General features: G+C 39.8%; 1 protein-coding gene across 1 annotated transcript in view; it reads left to right on the top strand.

Annotated features, from left to right (window-relative positions):
- The first annotated feature begins 16,043 nt into the window (after nt 1-16,043).
- LOC142182716 (uncharacterized) overlaps nt 16,044-19,089 on the top strand; it is a 40,635-nt gene continuing 37,589 nt past the window's right edge. The window contains exon 1 of the mRNA XM_075257330.1: nt 16,044-16,473. The gene's annotated coding sequence lies outside the window, so the exon portion shown is untranslated. The remainder of the gene's footprint in view (nt 16,474-19,089) is intronic.

Below are 19,089 nucleotides of genomic sequence, written 5' to 3'. Positions count from 1 at the left end.
CATGAAGGAGTTTCGGTGGTTTCATGGTGCAATACAACTGATTTTTTTTAAAATATTGGTTTTAGATGAAGCGGTGGGTATGGTGATGGAAGTTGGCGGCACAATACTGGTAGTATCACATTGAAAAATGAACACGAGAAATAAATGTTTTTTAAAAAGAATGTCTTTTGTTTCCACCTGTAGGTCGGGCCCACATTAATGAACTTATATATGCAGTTCATGCTCTTAAAAGAGGTGTGACATACGCGCAATGACATGTCAGTATTTTGTGTCTAAATGACACAATAAAGACCATGTTAAGGTGTTCAAATGAAATAGACTTAAAATAAAGTGTTAAAGTGAAATGTGTGGACAATTTTAAGCTTGTATATAAATTGTACACAATATATATATATATATATATATATATATATATATATATATATATGCGTGTGTGTGTGTGTGTGTGTGTGTGTGTGTGTATGTGTGTGTGTGTGTGTGCGCGCGCGCGCGTGTAGGGGGATTATACATATATCATATGTTCGCCTACTATTTTAAGTTTAAGTGCTTAGATATTGTCACACTCCAAACCTGAGGATGTGTGGCTGGCACCCGGTGCCATGCTGGCCAGAGCGAACCACTCTGTTACTCATGATCGTTCGACCAAAACTAGAACATACATAGGTCGAGTTAGTTGGACTCGTTCCTTTTGTAACTATCATAGGACCATATGGCCACAATTCATAATGTACAACTTGTAAATGGAAAAATACAGTATCAGTAAACCAGTTTTCTTAAAACATGAATACATATGGGCCGTCAAGGCCTTTGACATACTGTATAAAATGAACCTCTGTCTACAAAGCCTCTAAGATTATTTGACATCAAATGGGATAGGGTACCGACCTACCCATAAGTTTGTAGCAAAACTTTGATACGATGACTCATAGACTCGGCTGCACTCCGAATGAGATGGAGTCTTACCGATCCTTTGCTAAATGTCAATCTCATCTATTATAAGGGCTCGTCAAACTGATTATCTATACCTGCAGGCATGAATGCAGCGTCGCAACAAAGGCACGTCAGTACGGATAATGTACTGAGTATGTAAGGCAGAACTGAAACATAACCATAATTCAACATTAATTAAAGACATATAAGAATCAGCCTGAAATCTCTATAGTGCCACCAAAAATACATACTTATCATACTTACGAATATATATTGCTTCTCTTTGAGACTATTATGTGTATGTATGATGCATGACTGCCCAACTGATCAGTGGTAACTGTCCGACCGGCCATAGCGCGGTGGTAAATGCATGACTGCCCGATCGGCCGTAGCTCGATGGTAAATGAATATGTATGGCTGCCTAACCGGTGGTAACTGCCCGACCGGCCGTAGCACGGTGGTAAATGTGTAACTGCCCAAACAGTCATAGCTCGGTAGTAAATACATATGCATGAAGATGCGTATATTACTATATTATAAAGATTAACATCTTTATCATACACCTCAATAGGGACTAGATACATATTTAGACATGCTTGAATATCACTTTACTGGAATGAATAACATAGACGTCCTTAACTTCTAAGACTAGAACCACTTATGGAATAGCTACGTTTACGTATCTTTACTTGGATCATACCAAAAGAAAAAAAGGGATAGCCTTAACATGCCTAAGCCGAATCTCTTGACAACCCCTCTAACACACGTCAAACACAGCAAAACATATAACGGCGGATCAAAGTAGAAAAAAATCTGTATGATATTCTTGAAAAATATTGTACCGTACTCCGTTATCCGAAATTACTCTCAGGTCATTCTGATGGTTCCCTCTCTACTGTTAAGCTTAACTCTCCTCTCTTTGTATTGGCTGCTTTAATGCACCACTATAACTTTCCAAGCTCCCCTAATAAATGAAATGTTTTGGCTGGCCATCAACATTTGGTATCTAAGCATCCCCATTGAGTTCAATGTTCTTACCGATTATTAGAATTGTTATTGACAAGTTAACTAAGCAGTCATTACTCTCCATCTGACTATCATAGTCTATGTAAACGATTCCAAGTTTAACCATTTCTATTTAATAAATTAGGGGGGTGATTGTTAAAAGATTTATGGCTTATCATGGAATTGGTTGCCACCTAATCTAATATGACCAAGAGTCATTTGTTATGTTAGTGGCTTGCTTCCACGTGGGGTAGAGTAGAGTTTTAATCTTATCCCAAATACATTAGTTAATTAGGTAATATTTCGTTACCCGATAATTAACCAATTACCTACATAATTAAGAATTGTCTCAAATTACTTAAAATACTATTTATTTTTAATACACTTTATATAACTTACTATCATGGTTACGTGGTACCATAAAATAAAATACATAAACTATTATTTCATTAAAATATCCATGTAAAAATACATATATTTTCTCAGCTTCTAGTTTTCCTAATCTCATATAAAGAGTACAAATTTTCGTACACTTAATTCTTAAAATGGTAAAAAAAGATAACCTTCTTTTCTTGTGAAAAAAATAATTCATATCTTTACAATAAAGAAAATCTCATAAACGTTTCTCATATTATGTGTATAATTTAAAACATATATGAAAGTAGTAATATTAATAACTATATAAAATCATATTTTTCAAACCATTTTTTTACAAAAATATTCCACTCAAAATACCATATCAAATATATATATAACGATATCAAGGTTGTTAAACTTACTGGGTGCAATAGATATGCTGCTATTTAAGTTAATTCACTAAAAAAGAATTAGAGTTAAATTTGATTTTACATGATGGTGATTAACAAGCTAACACGTTACAGGGTAGAGATAAATCGAGTTCAATGTGATTTTACCTTTATTGTATTTAAATTAGATGCAGTCAAATTTGATCCTAAAAGATTAATATGTTACGACCCGGCCGGTCGTTTTATGAGTTACCGCTACATTTTCCCCATTTCTGCTTCTTATCACATTGTTCAGCTGTATTATGTATTATCGGGTTGGTTGGCTCGAGTTCAGAGAGGTTTTGGTAAGGTTTGAGACACTTAGTCTCTTTTGAGTAAGCTTAAGTTGGAAAAGTCAACCGGATGTTGACTTATGTGAAAAAGGGCTCGGATGTGAATTCCGATGGGCCGGATAGCTTCGAGAGATTATTTGGGATTTAGGAGCGTGATCGGAATGTATTTTGGAGGTCCGAAGTAGATTTAGGCTTGAATTGGCGAAATTGGAATTTTGGCATTTTTCGATTGATAGGTAAGATTTTGATATAGGGGTCGAAATGGAATTCAGGGAGTTGTAGGTCCGTTGTGTCATTTGGGATGTGTGCGCGAAATTTCAGGTTATTCGGATGTGGTTTGATAGACTTTTTGTCAAAAGCGGAATTTGGAAGTTTTTGGAATTCTTAGGCTTGAATCCGATGTGATTTGGTTGTTTTGATGTAGTTTGAGGTGTTTTGAAGATTGGTATAAGTTTGGATGACGGTATGTGACTTGTTTGTGCTTTTGGTTGAGGTCCTGGAGGCCTCGGGGTTATTTCAGATGGATGACGGAAGATTTTTGAGTTAGGTTTTGGTAGCTGAAGAATTCCTATTGCTGTCATAACCGCACCTGCAGCTAGGGGACCACAGATGCGGACTCGCAGAAGTGGAGATGGAGCTGCAGATACGGCCAAAAGGGGATCAGCAGGAACCGAATAAGCGGCTAAGGGAGCGCACCTGCGGTAGCGTAGGTGCGAGAATGTGATCACAGATGCGGAAATGGACCTTTAAGTGAAAATCACAGATGTGGTGTGTTGGACCGCATAAGCGGTACCGCAGAAGCAGAAATAGGACCGCAGGTGTGGAATCCCTGGGTCAAAAAGTATATAAAACCTCCGCATTTTTTAACCTTTCTTTACCATTTAAAATTTATTTTGGAGATTTTTGGTAGATTTTGGAGAAGGAATCAGAGGGAACTTCATTGAGGTAAGATTTCTGATCATAAAACTCGTTCCTATGGTGTTATTTCATTGATTAGGCTTGAAATTTATGGAAAATTGCGGGTAAATATTGAAGAAACTAGGGCTTGAGATTGGAGACCTTTGAATAAGGATTTGAGGGGTCACTTGTAGTCGGATTTTTGTACTTTTGATATGGATGAACTCGTGGGAGGATAGGGAGTTTATTGATGTAATTTTTATCGGATTCCAAGATGTGGGTCCGGGGGTCGGGTTTTGGTTAATTTCGGGATTCACATTGTATTCTGATTACGTTCGAGTGGGCTTTGTTCCCTTAGCATATTTTAATGGTTATCTACTGATTTTGGTTAGATTTGGAGCATCGGAGGCCGATTCGAGAGGCATAGGCATCGCGAGCTAGAGTTTGGACAGAATAGAGGTGAGTAATGATTGTAAATGTTGTTCTGAGGGTAGTAAACACCATATTTTACATCGTTGTGCTATTTCGAGGTGACACGCATGCTAGATGACGAGCGTGGGGTCGTGCACTATTGGGGATTGTGGATTAGTCCGTCTCGAATGCCTATTTTACTGAGTATTTGATTGAAAACTGTTTGCTATCATCATGTTTTGGGCTGAATGCCATATTTAGGCCTCGTGCCAACTATTTTGGACCCTTAGGGGATTTTTACTACTATTCCTTACTGTTTTGACTTTATACTTGTACTCAGTTATGCCATATTCTAATGAGATTTTGAGTTGAGCATCATATTTTACTGTGCCCGAGTGGCTTTTAGAGATTTCTGATTGAGTAGGGCCGAGGGCCTGTGTTGTGAGGTTAATATGGGATCGGGCTGCGCGCCGCAACGATATTGTGCTGATTCATGATTATGAGGCCGAGGGCCTGAGTTGTATGCTACAAGGTGGCTTGATATGAGGCGGAGAGCCTGTTTGATTATGCCACGAGATGGCTTGTTATTGCGCTTGGGCCGTAAGGGGCCCCTCTCGGAGTCTGTACACCCCTAGTGAGCGCGGGTACCCAGTGTATGATGTGATTTAGCCCGAGGGGCTGATGCTGTTCCATGTTATTGCCCGAGGGGCTGATACGAGTGATTGTAAGATAGCTCGAGGGGCTGATTCTGTTGGTTGAGGTCGCGGTAGGGGTAGGGGTGTAGCCCGCACAACAGCTAGGGCAGCACCTGCAGATCCACCAGTCGCCCCAGTTCATGATAAGGTCCTAGTTGTGGACGCTCCAGTAGCACCAGCTCAAGCACTAGCTGTGCCCATTGTGATTCTGGGTCTTTAGGAGGCCCTGGCTCAGATTCTATCAGTATGCACTGGCCTCGCTCAGGTGGTCTCAGTTACTACAGCCGTAGCTACTTCTCAAGTCGAGGGAGGCACTCAGACTCCCGTCGCTCGCACACCTGAGCAGGTCGTGCAGGGACTTCAGATGCTGGGGCCACCTCCAGCCTAGCCAATTATAGCTGTTCAGGACTATGTAGCTCCTGCTATGCCAGAGGACGAGCAGTGCAGGTTGGAGAGGTCTGGTAGGCTTCAGCCTCCGACTTTCAGTGGTTCAGAGAGCGAGGATGCCCAGGGTTTCTTGGACAAGTGTTAGAGGATTCTTGGTACAATGGGTATTTTGAAGACCAGCTGGGTCGCTTTCACTACTTTTCAATTTTCCAGAGCTGCCTTCACTTGGTGGGAGGCTTATGAGAGGCGTAGGCCTGTTGGTGCAGCACCCCTTACCTGGCAGCAGTGTTTCATTCTCTTTTTAGAGAAGTATGTGCCACAATCTCGTAGAGAGGAGCTGCACAGGCAGTTCGAGTAGTTGCGTCAGGGAGAGATGACTGTGATGCAGTATGATATGAGCTTCTCAGAGATAGCTCGTCATGGTATTTGGTTGGTTCCTACAGAGAGAGAGAGAGTATTAGGAGGTTCATTGATGGCCTCATGTATCAACTTCGGATTCTTATGACCAGGGAGAGAGTGTCTGGTGGTATTTTTGAGGAGGTTGTTGACATTGCTTGCGAGATTGAGTCAGTTCGTCGCCAGGAGCGAGATGAGAGGGAGGCCAAGAGGCCTCGGGGATCTGGTAGTTATGGTGGTGCTCCTTCGAGAGGTCAGTTTTAGCACGACAGAGGCCGTCCATTCAGGCATGCTCAGCCGGCTTGCCCAGGTTATCGTGGGGCATCATCGGGTCATGGTTCTCACAGTTCTCATCAGGGCCAGTGATCACTCAGTGCTCTTCCAGCCTAGAGTTTGTCTCGTGCTCCATCAGTTCAGGGTTCTTCTATGCCAGGTGTATCTGCTAGTCATTCCGATGCTAGGGGTTCCTTTCAGTCCCCATCTCCAGCACCAGGGAGTTTCTATGAGTGTAGAGAGTTGGGTCATATATGGAGGTAGTGTCCTCGTCGTCCTAGGGGTTCATCTCAGCAGAGGGGTCAGCCATCGTCTTCAGCGCTAGTTACTTCACCACTACCCACCCTGCTAGCGAGGGGTGGAGGTCAGTCAGCTAGGGGTCGCCCTAGAGGTAGAGGTCGATCGGGTGGCAGTCAGGCCCATTTCTATGCACTCCCAGCTAGATCCAATGCTATTGCTTCAGATGTTGTGATCACAGGTATTGTCTCAGTCTACCACAGAGATGCCTCTATATTATTTGATCTCGATTCCACTTATTCTTATGTGTCATCATACTTTGCTCGTTATTTGGATACGCCCCGTGAGTCTCTTATTTCATCTGCTTGTGTATCTACTCTGGTGGGTGATACTGTTGTTGTAGATCGTGTGTACCGGTCATGTGTTGTGACTATTGGGGGTCTGAAGACCCTAATGGATCTTTTGTTGTTATGTATGGTAAACTTTGATGCTATATTAGGCATGGATTGACTATCTCTGTGTCGTGCTATTTTGGATTGTTATGCTAAGACAGTGACATTTACTATACCGGGTGTGCCACGGATTGAGTGGCTAGGTTCGACTAATTATGTTCCCAGTAGGGTAATTTCATTCTTGAAGGCCCATCATATGGTTGGGAAGGGTTGTCTTTCACATTTAGCTTTTATGAGGGATATCGGTGTAGAGACTCCTAGTATTGATTCTGTTCCTATTGTGAGGGATTTTCCAGATGTGTTTCCTACAGATCTGTCGGGCATGCCACCGGACAGGGATATTGATTTTGGTATTGATCTGGCGCCGGGAACTCAGCCCATTTATATTCCACTGTATCATATGGCACCAGCGGAGTTGAAGGAGTTAAAGGAGTAGCTTCAGGAACTCCTTGATAAGGGGTTTATTCAGCCTAGTGTGTCACCTTGGGGTGTGCCTGTTCTATTTGTGAAGAAGAAGGATGGCTCGATGAGGATGTGCATTGATTATAGGTAGTTAAACAAAGTAACAATCGAGAACAAGTATCCTTTGCCTAGTATCGATGATTTGTTTGACCACTTTTAGGGAGCGAGAGTGTTCTCCAAGATTGATCTCCGTTCAGGTTATCACCAATTGAAGATCAGGGACTTGGATATTCTTAAGACAACTTTCAGGACCCGATATGGTCATTATGAGTTCTTGGTAATGTCTTTTGGGCTGACCAATGCCCCAACAACGTTCATGCATTTGATGAATAGATTGTTTTGGCCTTATCTCGACTCATTTGTCATAGTTTTCATTGATGATATTCTGGTATATTCGCGTAGTCAGGAGGAGCACGCGGAGTATTTGAGAGTTGTGTTGCAGAGATTGAGGGAGGAGAAGCTTTATGCAAAATTCTCCAAGTGTGAGTTTTGGCTTAGTTCAGTGGCTTTCTTGGGGAACGTAGTGTCCAGCAAGGGTATTCAGGTTGATCCGAAGAAGATAGAGGCAGTTCAGAGTTGGCCCAGACCGTCCTTAACCACAAAGATTCATAGCTTTCTTGGTTTGGCAGGCTATTATCGCCGGTTTGTTCAGGGATTCTTGTCTATCGCATCGCCCTTGACCAAGTTGATACAGAAGGGTGCTTCATTTGTATGGTCGGATGAGAGTGAGGAGATCTTTTAGAAGCTCAAGACTGCCTTGACCACAACTTCAGTGTTATTTTTGCCATCAGCTTCAGGTTCATATACCGTGTACTGTGATGCTTCGAGAGTTGGTATTGGGTATGTATTGATGCACGAGGATATAGTTATTGCTTATGCTTCTTGTCAGTTGAAGCCCCATGAGAAGAACTACCTTGTTCATGATTTGGAGTTGGTTTCCATTATTCACGCTTCGAAGATTTGGAGGCATTATTTGTATGGTGTGTCTTGTGAGGTGTTTACCGATCATCGTAGCCTCCAACACTTGTTCAAACAAAAGGATCTCAATTTGAGGTTGCGAAGATGGTTGGAGTTGCTAAAGGATTATGATATTACAATTTTGTACCATTCGAGAAAGGCCAATGTGGTGGCCGTTGCCTTGATTAGGAAGGCGGTGAGTCTGGAGAGTTTGGCATATATTCCAGTTGGGGAGAGATCTCTTGTAGTTCATGTTCAATCCTTGGCCAATCGGTTCGTGAGGTTAGATATTTCGGAGCCCAGTCTGGTATTGGCTTGTGTGATTTCTCGGTTTTCTTTATTTGATTGCATTAGAGAGCGCCAATATGATGATCCTCATTTGCTTGTCCTTAAGGATAGAGTTCAGCACGATGATGCCAAAGATGTGACCATTGGTGATGATGCAGTGTTGAGGATGCAGGGCCGGGTATGTGTGCCCAATGTAGATGGGCTTCGGGAGTTGATTCTGGAGGAGGCCCATAGCTCGCGGTATTCCATTCATCCGGGTGCCGCGAAGATGTATCAGGATCCGAGACACTATTATTGGTGGAGAAGAATGAAAAAGGACATTGTGGGATTTGTAGCTCGGTGTCTAAATTATCAACAGGTGAAATATGAGCATCAGATATCGGGTGGCTTGCTTCAGCAAATGGATATTCCAGAGTGGAAGAGGGAACGGATCACCATGGACTTTGTAGTTGGGATCCTATGGACTTTGAAGAAATTTGATGCTATTTGGGTGATTGTAGATCGGCTGACCAAGTCCGCGCACTTCATTCCTGTGTGTACTACATATTCTTCAGAGCGGTTGGCAGAGATCTATATCCGGGAGATTATTCGTTTTCATGGTGTCCCAGTTTCCATCATTTCATATAGGGGCACTCAGTTTACTTTACAGTTTTGGAGGTCTATGCAGCGAGAGTTGGGTACTCAGGTTGAGTTGAGCATAACGTTTCACCCTCAGACGGACGGGCAGTCGGAGCGCACTATTTAGATATTGGAGGACATGTTGCGCGCTGGTGTCATTGATTTTGGAGGGTCATGGGATCAAATCCTACCGCTCGCTGAATCTGCTTATACTAACAGTTACCAGTCGAGTATTCAAATGGCTCCATATGAGGCTTTGTATGAGAGGCAGTGTAGATCTCCAGTTGGTTGGTTTGAGTCGGGTGAGGCTAGGCTATTGGTTACATACTTAGTATAGGATGCTTTAGACAATGTGGAGGTGATTCAGGAAAGGCTTCGTACAGTGCAGTTGAGACAAAAGAGTTATGCATACAGGAAGGTTCGGGATGTGTCCTACATGGTTGGTGAGAAGGTTCTGTTGAAGGTTTCACCCATGAAGGGTGTTATGAGATTTGGGAAGAAAGGTAAATTGAGTCCTAGGTTCATTGGGCCTTTTCAGGTACTTCAGAGGATTGGGGAGGTGTCTTATGAGCTCGCTTTGCCGCCCAGCTTGTTGAGTGTGCATCTGATATTTCATATTTCTATGCTTCAGAAGTATATTGGCGATCCGTCTCATGTTTTGGATTTCAGCATGGTTTAGTTAGATGATGATTTAACTTATGATGTGGAGCCAGTAGCTATTTTGGAGTGTCAGGTTCGAAAGTTGAGGTCAAAGGATATAACTTCAGTGAAAGTAAAATGGAGAGGTTGGCCCGTGGAGGAGGCTACCTGGGAGACCGAGCAGAAGATGTGGAGCAGATATCCTCACCTATTTGAGGGTTCAGGTATGTTTCTTGACTCGTTCGAGGACGAACATTTGTTTAAGTTGGGGAGGATATGACGACCTGGCCGGTCGTTTCATGAGTTACTGCTCTGTTTTCCCTATTTCTGCTTCTTATCGTATTGTTCAGCTGTATTATGTATTATCGGGTTGGTTGGCTCGGGTACGGAGAGGTTTTGATAAGGTTTGAGACACTTAATCTCTTTTGAGCAAGCTTAAGTTGGAAAAGCCAATCGGATGTTGACTTATGTGAAAAAGGGCTCGGATGTGAATTCTGATGGGTCGGATAGCTTCGGGAGAAGATTTGGGATTTAGGAGCGTGATCGGAATGTGTTTTGGAGGTCCGGAGTAGATTTAGGCTTGAATTGGTGAAATTGGAATTTTGGCATTTTTCGATTGATAGGTGAGATTTTGCTATAGGGGTCGGAATGGAATTCGGGGAGTTGCAGTAGGTCCGTTATGTCATTTGGGATGTGTGTGCAAAATTTCAGGTCATTCGGACGTGGTTTGATAGACTTTTTGATCAAAAGGAGAATTTGGAAATTTTTGGAATTCTTAGGCTTGAATCCGATGTGATTTGGTTGTTTCGATGTGGTTTGAGGTGTTTTGAAAATTGGTATAAGTTTGGATGGTGGTATATGACTTGTTCATGCTTTTGGTTGAGGTCCTGGGGGCCTCGGAGTGATTTCGGATGGATGACGAAAGATTTTTGAGTTGGGTTTTGGCAGAAGATTTCCTATTCCTGTCATAACTGCACCTGCGGCTAGGGGACTGCATGTGCGGACTCGCAGAAGCGGAGATGGAGCCGCAGATGCGGCCAAGAGGGGATTAGCTGGAATCGCAGAAGTGGCTAAGGGAGCGCACCTGTGGTAGTGCAGGTGCGAGAATGTGATCGCAGATACGAAAATGGACCTTTAAGTGAAAACCGCAGATGCGGTGAGTTGAACCGCAGAAGCGATACCGCAGAAGTGGAAATAGGACCGTAGGTGCGGAATCCCTGGGTCAGAAAGTATATAAACCCTCCTTCGCGATTTTCAGCCTTTCTTCACCATTTTAAATTGATTTTGGAGCTTTTTGGGGGATTTTGGAGAATGAATTAAAGGGAACTTCATTGAGGTAAGATTTCTGATCATAAAACTCGTTCCTATGGTTTTATTACAGTGATTAGGCTTGAAATTTATGGAAAATTGTGGGTAAATATTGAAGAAACTAGGGTTTGAGATTAGAGACATTTGAGTAAGGGTTTGATGGGTCATTTGTGGTCGAATTTTGGTACTTTTGATATGGATGAACTCGTAGGAGGATAAGGAGGTTATTGATGTAATTTTTATCGGATTCCGAGACGTGGGACCGGGGGTCGGGTTTTGGTTTATTTCGGGAATCGCATTGTAATTTGATTACTTTCGAGTGGGCTTTGTTCACTTAGCATATTTTAATGGTTATGTACTGATTTTGGTTAGATTTGGAGCATCCGGAGGCCGATTCGAGAGGCAAAGGCATCGCGAGCTAGAGTTTGGACCGGATAGAGGTGAGTAATGATTGTAAATGTTGTTCTGAGGGTAGGAAACCCTGGATTTTACATCGTTGTGCTATTTCGAGGTGACGTACATGCTAGATGACGAGCGTGGGGTCGTGCACTGTTGGGGATTGTAACTTAGTCTGTCCCGATTGACTGTTTTATTGCGTATTTAATTGAAAATTATTTGCTATTATCATGTTTTGGGCTGAATGCCATATTTGAGCCTCGTGCCAACTGTTTTGGACCCTTAGGGGATTTTTACTACTATTCCTCACCGTTTTAACTTTATACTTGTACTCATTCATGCCATATTCTATAGTTTTCATAACTCATCCATGTTTATTCTGTTTGACATCTTAAATGAGATTTTGAGCTGAGCATTATATTTTATTTTTCCCGAGTAGCTTTTAGAGATTTCTGACTGAGTAGGGCCGATGACGTGTGTTGTGAGATTAATATGGGATGGGGCTCCGCGCTGCAACAATATTTTGCTGATTCATGATTATGAGGCCGAGGTCCTGAGTTGTACGCCACAAGGTGGCTTGATATGAGGCAGAGAGCATGTTTCATTATGCCACGAGATGGCTTGTTATTGCGCTTGGGCCGTAAGGGGCCCCTCCCAGAGTCTGTACACCCCTAGTGAGCGCGGGTACCTAGTGTGTGATGTGATTTAGCCCGAGGAGCTGATGCTGTTCCATGTTATTGCCCGAGGGGGTGATACGAGTGATTGTGAGATAGCCCGAGGGGCTGATTCTGTTGGTATTTTGACCGAGGGGCTGATTTTATGTGTCTATCTTTTCTCACTGCTTTTCATTCACTCGTTTAACTGTTAAAGGATGTTTAAAGAGGTTTTTACTTAACTAAGGTGTTTTCTACGAGCTTTTACTGATTATTGCCTTGTTTGATTTTTATACTGCCTCTTTGTAGCATTTTGCTGCATTTTACGTATTTTCTTATCTCTCAGCTGTTTTTACTTTTATTACTCACTAAGTTGGAGTACTCACATTACTCCTTTCACTCTATGTGTAGATTCAGGGGCCTCGGGTCCTACTAGCGAGGGTTGATTGCTTCCAGCAGACCATTTGGAGTTCACTAGGTAGCTGCTCGACGTTTGCAGCCTAGTGCTTCTCCTTCCTATCTTTATTTTCATTTGTACTGGATTTGTAGTAAACTATGTAGTCTCTTCCTACTCTTAGACGGATGTTTAGATTCTCATGACTGGTGATACCCTGATGTCGGGTTGTGTTTATTTCCGCACTTGTTCTATGTCACTGTATTTTGGGGTTTATCACTTATTAATGACTTAAATTAAATTATTGTAAATGTTTAAATGGATTGGGGTTTTTTGTCGGCTGACCTTGTTTCACGATAGGCGATATCGCGACCAGGTTTGGATTTAGGGTCGTGACATAATATTTTCACGAAAACCAAACATGATGAGAATTGTTTTATACTCCCTTCCTTTTAGACTAATTTAGATTATGTTCTCTTTTATCTGCTAACCAACTAGGTTTGTGAGGATATTTTCCTATATGAAGTATTCTTTAATTACAAGAGGGGTTATGGGTTCGAGTCATCAAAGGAGAAATAGTTCCAATAAAAGGGCTATGTGTATATGTTTCTTTAATCTTACCATAACTTGACACTTAAAAAAAATATTCTCCAATCCTATTATTTGTTATGTGAAATATTTAATTAGAACATAGTTTTAAATTTTTTTTATCCATTTATGTTACATTATAAAATTAATTACTCATGTTATTGAGGTTATCACTTCATTATATTTCATATACATAATTTTCAGTTATATACAAATTAATGATAAATGAGTATCCCTTAACCCTACATACACCTATTAGCTACCCCTTCCTCACGGAGTCTGAAACCTAATTGTTGTTAATTTTGACTCAAAATACGTTTTTAATGCTAAAAAAAGTTACATTTCTGTCTATAACGTAGTTTTACACCGCGCTATATTTTAACGGTGTTTTGGTCGTTAAAGTATAGTGCGGTGTAAAATCACGTTATATATGTATAACGCATGAATGAACCGTGCTATGCTGATCTAATGTGATGGATATGTATAGCGTATTATATAATCGCGTTGTACACATATAGTGCAGTTATGTACCATGCTATACTTGTTTGTGAGCCCACCAATAAGTCTCTTGCGGTTAACTGACATAACAATAATTCAAATGGGTATAACGCTCTTTAAAAGAACGCTATACATCAAAAAATTCAGCCCCAAGCTAGACATTTCCTTATTTAAAGGCGTTAGGATTTTATGAAAATCCATTCAAAAAATATTCTAACTTCCGTTCAAACTTTTCTTCTTGGTTATCAAGCATTTTTTATAATGTCTGAAGAGCAAAAAAATAAGGGTTTCAATATATTGGGGGGTGAGGTTGTAGTGGAGAATAACTCTATGAGGTATAGTTTATGTCCACAGTGTCATATTAAATTGCCGCTTACAATGGAGTACGATGCATTGGTATCGTTGTTACGTAAAAAAATGAGTGTGAAAAAACGTTCAATGAACCTTAAAGTAACTGGTAGATATCTGTATTCTGTGACTCCGCGGGAGTTTTCTTGTTATTCTAAATTTAACATCGAAGATGATGAAACTTTGAGAGATTTTTTGTTCCGGATGAATACATGGAATTTATTATGATAAAATTATTAGAAATGTATGTCAAGGATGAAGACGTTCGCAATAATGAGATTGCGCAAAGCAGGGAGAACCCCCAGTCATCAGGTGGTTATTTTGGATCAATTTTAGCCCAACAGGTTTCAGCTGAAAGAGTTTGGTCGGATCTTAACTTATCTCCGCGGGCGAACGAGGAGCGAGGAAATAATTTCTCTCCTACTTTACATAATCCAAAGGACGACTGGTAAACTTCAATTTTACTTTCTGTTACGATGTTTTTTTTTGTTGAATTGAATTTGTATTAACACTTATATATTCCATAGGGGGTACCGTCCGGATATGAATTTTACAAGTTATGACCCCATGCCCAGTTGGAATATGCATAGTTTTGGCGTGTAGGATTACGGTGGTCCATCCGGGAGTCATCACCAACAAGAAAATGACCATCTAGGAATGTCAACACAGTACGACTTGTAAGTGAAGTGATATAGCTATATGTAAGGTATTTATCAATTTGAGTAACTTATCATTTTGTTGTTTATGTAGTGAAAACGAGCAACTTGATGGTCCTGACCTCACTTAGTTGCCCATAGACGATGTATTTACTCAGGATTTGGCAGACGCGCAAAGTCAGGAAGATAATAGTGATTATGACAACAATGTCGATGGGTCTGGAGATGAGACACCCTTCCCTGACGAGGGTGATGATGAGGAGGAAGTGAATGTTGAACCTGAGCTGACGAGGGAGCATGCTCCTCTACCTCCCGTTAGACCAAGAGTGTACGAGTCCCATGTGCCGTTTTATTCAAGGCATATTCCCTACCTTGATAATTTGCCAAGTATGCCGGATGTGGATGCCCTCACAAGGGATGCTGACGAATTTCGGTCAGCAATGTGGGATGACTCTAGACCAACGGTGCTGGCAAAGGGCATGTATTTTCCCGATAAAGCTTGCCTAACCAGGGCTGTAAAAATGTACAGCGTAAGAGAGTGCCGTGAGATGATGGTATGGGAGTCAACTCCAGAGGTATACAAGGTCAAATTCCGTAGACACTTTATGGGTTGTAACTGAATGTTGCGTGAGATCGAGAAGGAAACAGGGTTGTGGAAAGTGGGTAAATATATTAGCACCCACGTTTCTGAAATGGACACATTCAATGAGAATCACTTCAACTTGGATGTAGACTTGATTTCTCTTGTCTTGTCTTGATTCCACACTTGGTAGTGTCCATTAGGTATAAGTCAAAAAGTGTATTACATCCGTCCACCAGGAATATGAGTGTACTATAACCAAAAGAAAGGCATATCTCGGCGCAAACGTGCATTTGAAATTATTTATTGTGAGCACGTAATTTTTGCCCTATATGAATTGCTCCTAATCAAAGAAAATAGATTTTTTCCAATTATTTGCCATTTTATAGGATTTTGTAGGATTTTTATTAATTATTTGCATTTTTCTGCACACTTAATTTTTATTTTAATCATGAAAAAATACCAAAATATCATTCAGTGCATTTAGGATTTGTTTTTACTTTTTTAGAATTAACCAGTAATTATGTGTTTTATAGAAATTCGAAAATCACAATAAATAGCTCTTTTTTTACATTTTTGTCTTTTATTTTTTAGCTTATCGATTTTTCTCTTTTAATTTAGAATTAAGTATTGTTTATAATTTTATAATTAGCTATTTAATTTAATTTCACACTTTTTGATAATTTAGAATTTTTAATTGTAGGATTTTAATTAAAAAAAAGAGAAAAATAAAAGAAAAATAAATAAAGGAGGGATCTTTCATTTGGGTTAATCTTAATACCCAAACCAGCACAAATAAATGGCACCAAAATCTGTCCAACTTAGGCCCGAAAGCTAAAATGACCCGGCCCAAATCCCCTCTACATAAGACCCCCTTTCTAATAACCTAAAGATCGGATCTCGTTCTCTTCTAAAACGAAGAACGCCGTTTCCCCTGCTTCTTCTTCTTTATTTACCCACAAACCTTAACCTGACTCTTACACTTAAAAATTCTCACCTCTCTCGCTTATTGTCATAGATGCACACATAAGTACTCCCTCTCATCCACTCACGGAGATGGGAAACGGTTTTCTGATTCAAACATTTGGACCCCAGATCTGAAAAATTCGAAAAAAAAGACCAAAGGATCCCAACCATTGTTCAGAGCTGCTTTTTACTTTGCTGGATTTTTAAAGTTGTTGGACATGTGGGATTGTTGCTGCTTTGTTGCAATTTCGCTGAGATCCGTGGCTGATTTCCTTACTTCTTCTGTTAGCTTATATTCGGAAGTTGTCGTATTGTTCTTTTGGGTTTGGTGTGAGAAATCTTTTGGTATATCTCTATTGAGGTAAGCTCTTACCAATATTCCATATTTAAGCTCACTTGTTATGTTAAATTTAATCCTAAAATGGATTTGGTATATTCTGAAATTGATTCAAGAATAGGATGTAAATCTTGTTCATTTTATATGTTAAACCACTGTGTTGATATTTTTTTTGAATGGTTTTAAGTTGAATAAAATGTCACATTTAATGAGCGTGTTATTGATTTTATTGTGGAAAGCTACATCTGCAATTGTTAGCTATAAAGATTTTTGCTTAGTACTTCAAGTTTGTAGTCGTGTAGTATCGTATATCCAAGAATGTGTTTTTTAGTGTGGTTAAATTGAATGCATATGGAGTGTAATATTTTTTTTGAATGTTATTACATTGTTAAATATGTAACTTGATCTCATTTTGCTTGATGGACGACTATGACTTATTGGATTCAGTCGTATAAACAACATTATTATAATTTTGGCCCATAATATATCGTGTTTCCTCCCTTTTAGCCTTAGTCTGTTATTATCAAATATCTTGTATGGTTATTACTTGATATCAGTGCTTCTTCCATCTTTTATTTAGCCTAGGGTCGTCTATCGGAAGCAGTCTCTCCGTCCTTCTCGAGTAGGAGTAAGGTTACATACATCAATACCTTCCGACCCCACTTATGAGAATACATTGGGTTGTCATTATTGTTGTATAGTATACAAAATTTTTATGAAAGGTGTTTTAATTTAGTTTGAAGTATATTATATTGCTCATACTTGGCCTCATATAATCTCAAAGACTAGGAAAATAATTCAACCGTAGTTTTCTTTAGGCACGCAATTAAAATTATTACAACTACGGGTACGGTTCTCATAACGTGGTTGCGATACTTAATTTTAAATTAGATTAATGTAGGAGCATCTTTAGTTTTCCCTAGAGAAAAATACAAATCTTTTCTTTTAAAAATGAATTGAGGTGCGCCATACACAAATAAAACCTATAACCTATGACCCTCACATAAATACATTTAGTATAGAAAATGCCTTGAACTTTCTTAGCTTGCTTTAGGCGCTTTAATTAAATAATTGTCATAGCTACGGGTACGGCTCCCGTGACGTAGTCGTGACGCTTAATTACTAAAATCCAGTGGTACATTTATGTGACCCGGCCACAACAACTAAATAATGTTACTAATTTAAACATGTTGTAAATTGTGGGTACGGTTCCCGTAACACGATTCATAATGTGTACCAAACAAGCAAGTGTACGACTATAGGTTTAAAACATGTAGTAAATAAGATAATAGGCTAATATTAATAGTTTAAGCGACCGTTCTAGAACCACGAAACCCGAAAATGCCTAACACCTTCTCCCGGGTTAACAGAATTCCTTATCTAGAATTTCTGGTTCGCAGACTTATAAAATAAAGTCAAAATTTCCTCGATTTGGGATTTTAAAATAAACCGGTGACTTGGGACACCAAATAAATTATTCCAAGTGGCGACTCTGATTAAATTAAATAATCCCATTTTGATTTATGTCACTTTAATTGAAAAAACTCCTATATACTCTCGGGTGGTAAAAAAGAGGTGTGACAGCTCCGGCGACTCTGCTAGGGATAGGAACCTAGAACTTCTGATTCAGGGTTCAAGAATTCGAGCTTAGAATAATTGTTATATTTGACTTTTATTTATTATCTGATTTTTATTACATGTTTGGGCCTAATGTGCTAAAAGTTGCTTTTACCGCTTTGATATTATTTGAATTGTATATAAACTGTTACGAAGCCCTTCTCTTCTCATCTTCGGGGATGTGCACGCTGGCGTGACTCCTCTTTCTGTTAGTGTCATACCTTAAATTAGAAAGTGGTTTGGACAAGTTACAAAGCCGGATGACCACTCGGGTGCACCAAGTTTAGAACAATATACTCATGTTTTAAAACCTAGAATAACATTGGGTCCGTATAGGACATATGTACCCAAATTAAAAGACCATCCTGATGCATCTTACGTGTTAATTGTGTATCTGTTCGTTTCGGCTTGCATGTTGACTGGCTTCTAGAATAGAGAAAGAAAATGAAAAAAAAGAGAAAAAAAGACAAGAGTGAGAGGTAGGTATTTGTAAAATTTCGAAACTCTGCCAAAATTTTGGAAAAAAAAGAGAAAGAAAATAAGTCAATGTTTTCAAAAGTCATGTTTCCTTGTTCCGTCAAAAATGGGCGAACTACGCGAGTCTGATTCTCACCGGATGAGAGATACGTAGGCAAACCTCATCGGTTCTGTCCCACAATTTTCGAAAAATCCAAAAATATTTTCCTTTACTTCCTTTTTAGTAAAGTCTTTCTTTGAGGCCCCAATTTTCAAAAATCCACAAATATTTTCCCTTACTTCCTTCTTTAGAAAAGTTTGTCCTTGAGATCCCGATTTTAAAAAATCCAAAAATATTTTCCTTTACTTCCTTCTTTAGAAAAGACTTTCTTTGATACCCCAATTTAAAAAAAATCCAAAAATATTTTCTTTTAATTTCTTCTAAAAATCCAAAAAATATTTTTCTTTACTTCCTTCTATAGAAAAGTCTTTCTTATAGACCCCTATTTTAAAAAAAAAATACAAAAAACTATTTCCTTTTTAATTTCTCTCAAAATTCAAAAATAT

Source organism: Nicotiana tabacum, chromosome 7 (assembly GCF_000715075.1).
Source record: "Nicotiana tabacum cultivar K326 chromosome 7, ASM71507v2, whole genome shotgun sequence".
Classification (NCBI taxonomy): domain Eukaryota; kingdom Viridiplantae; phylum Streptophyta; class Magnoliopsida; order Solanales; family Solanaceae; genus Nicotiana; species Nicotiana tabacum.
Note: the sequence above shows the minus strand (reverse complement) of the source record. Positions and strands in the feature narration are given on the sequence as shown.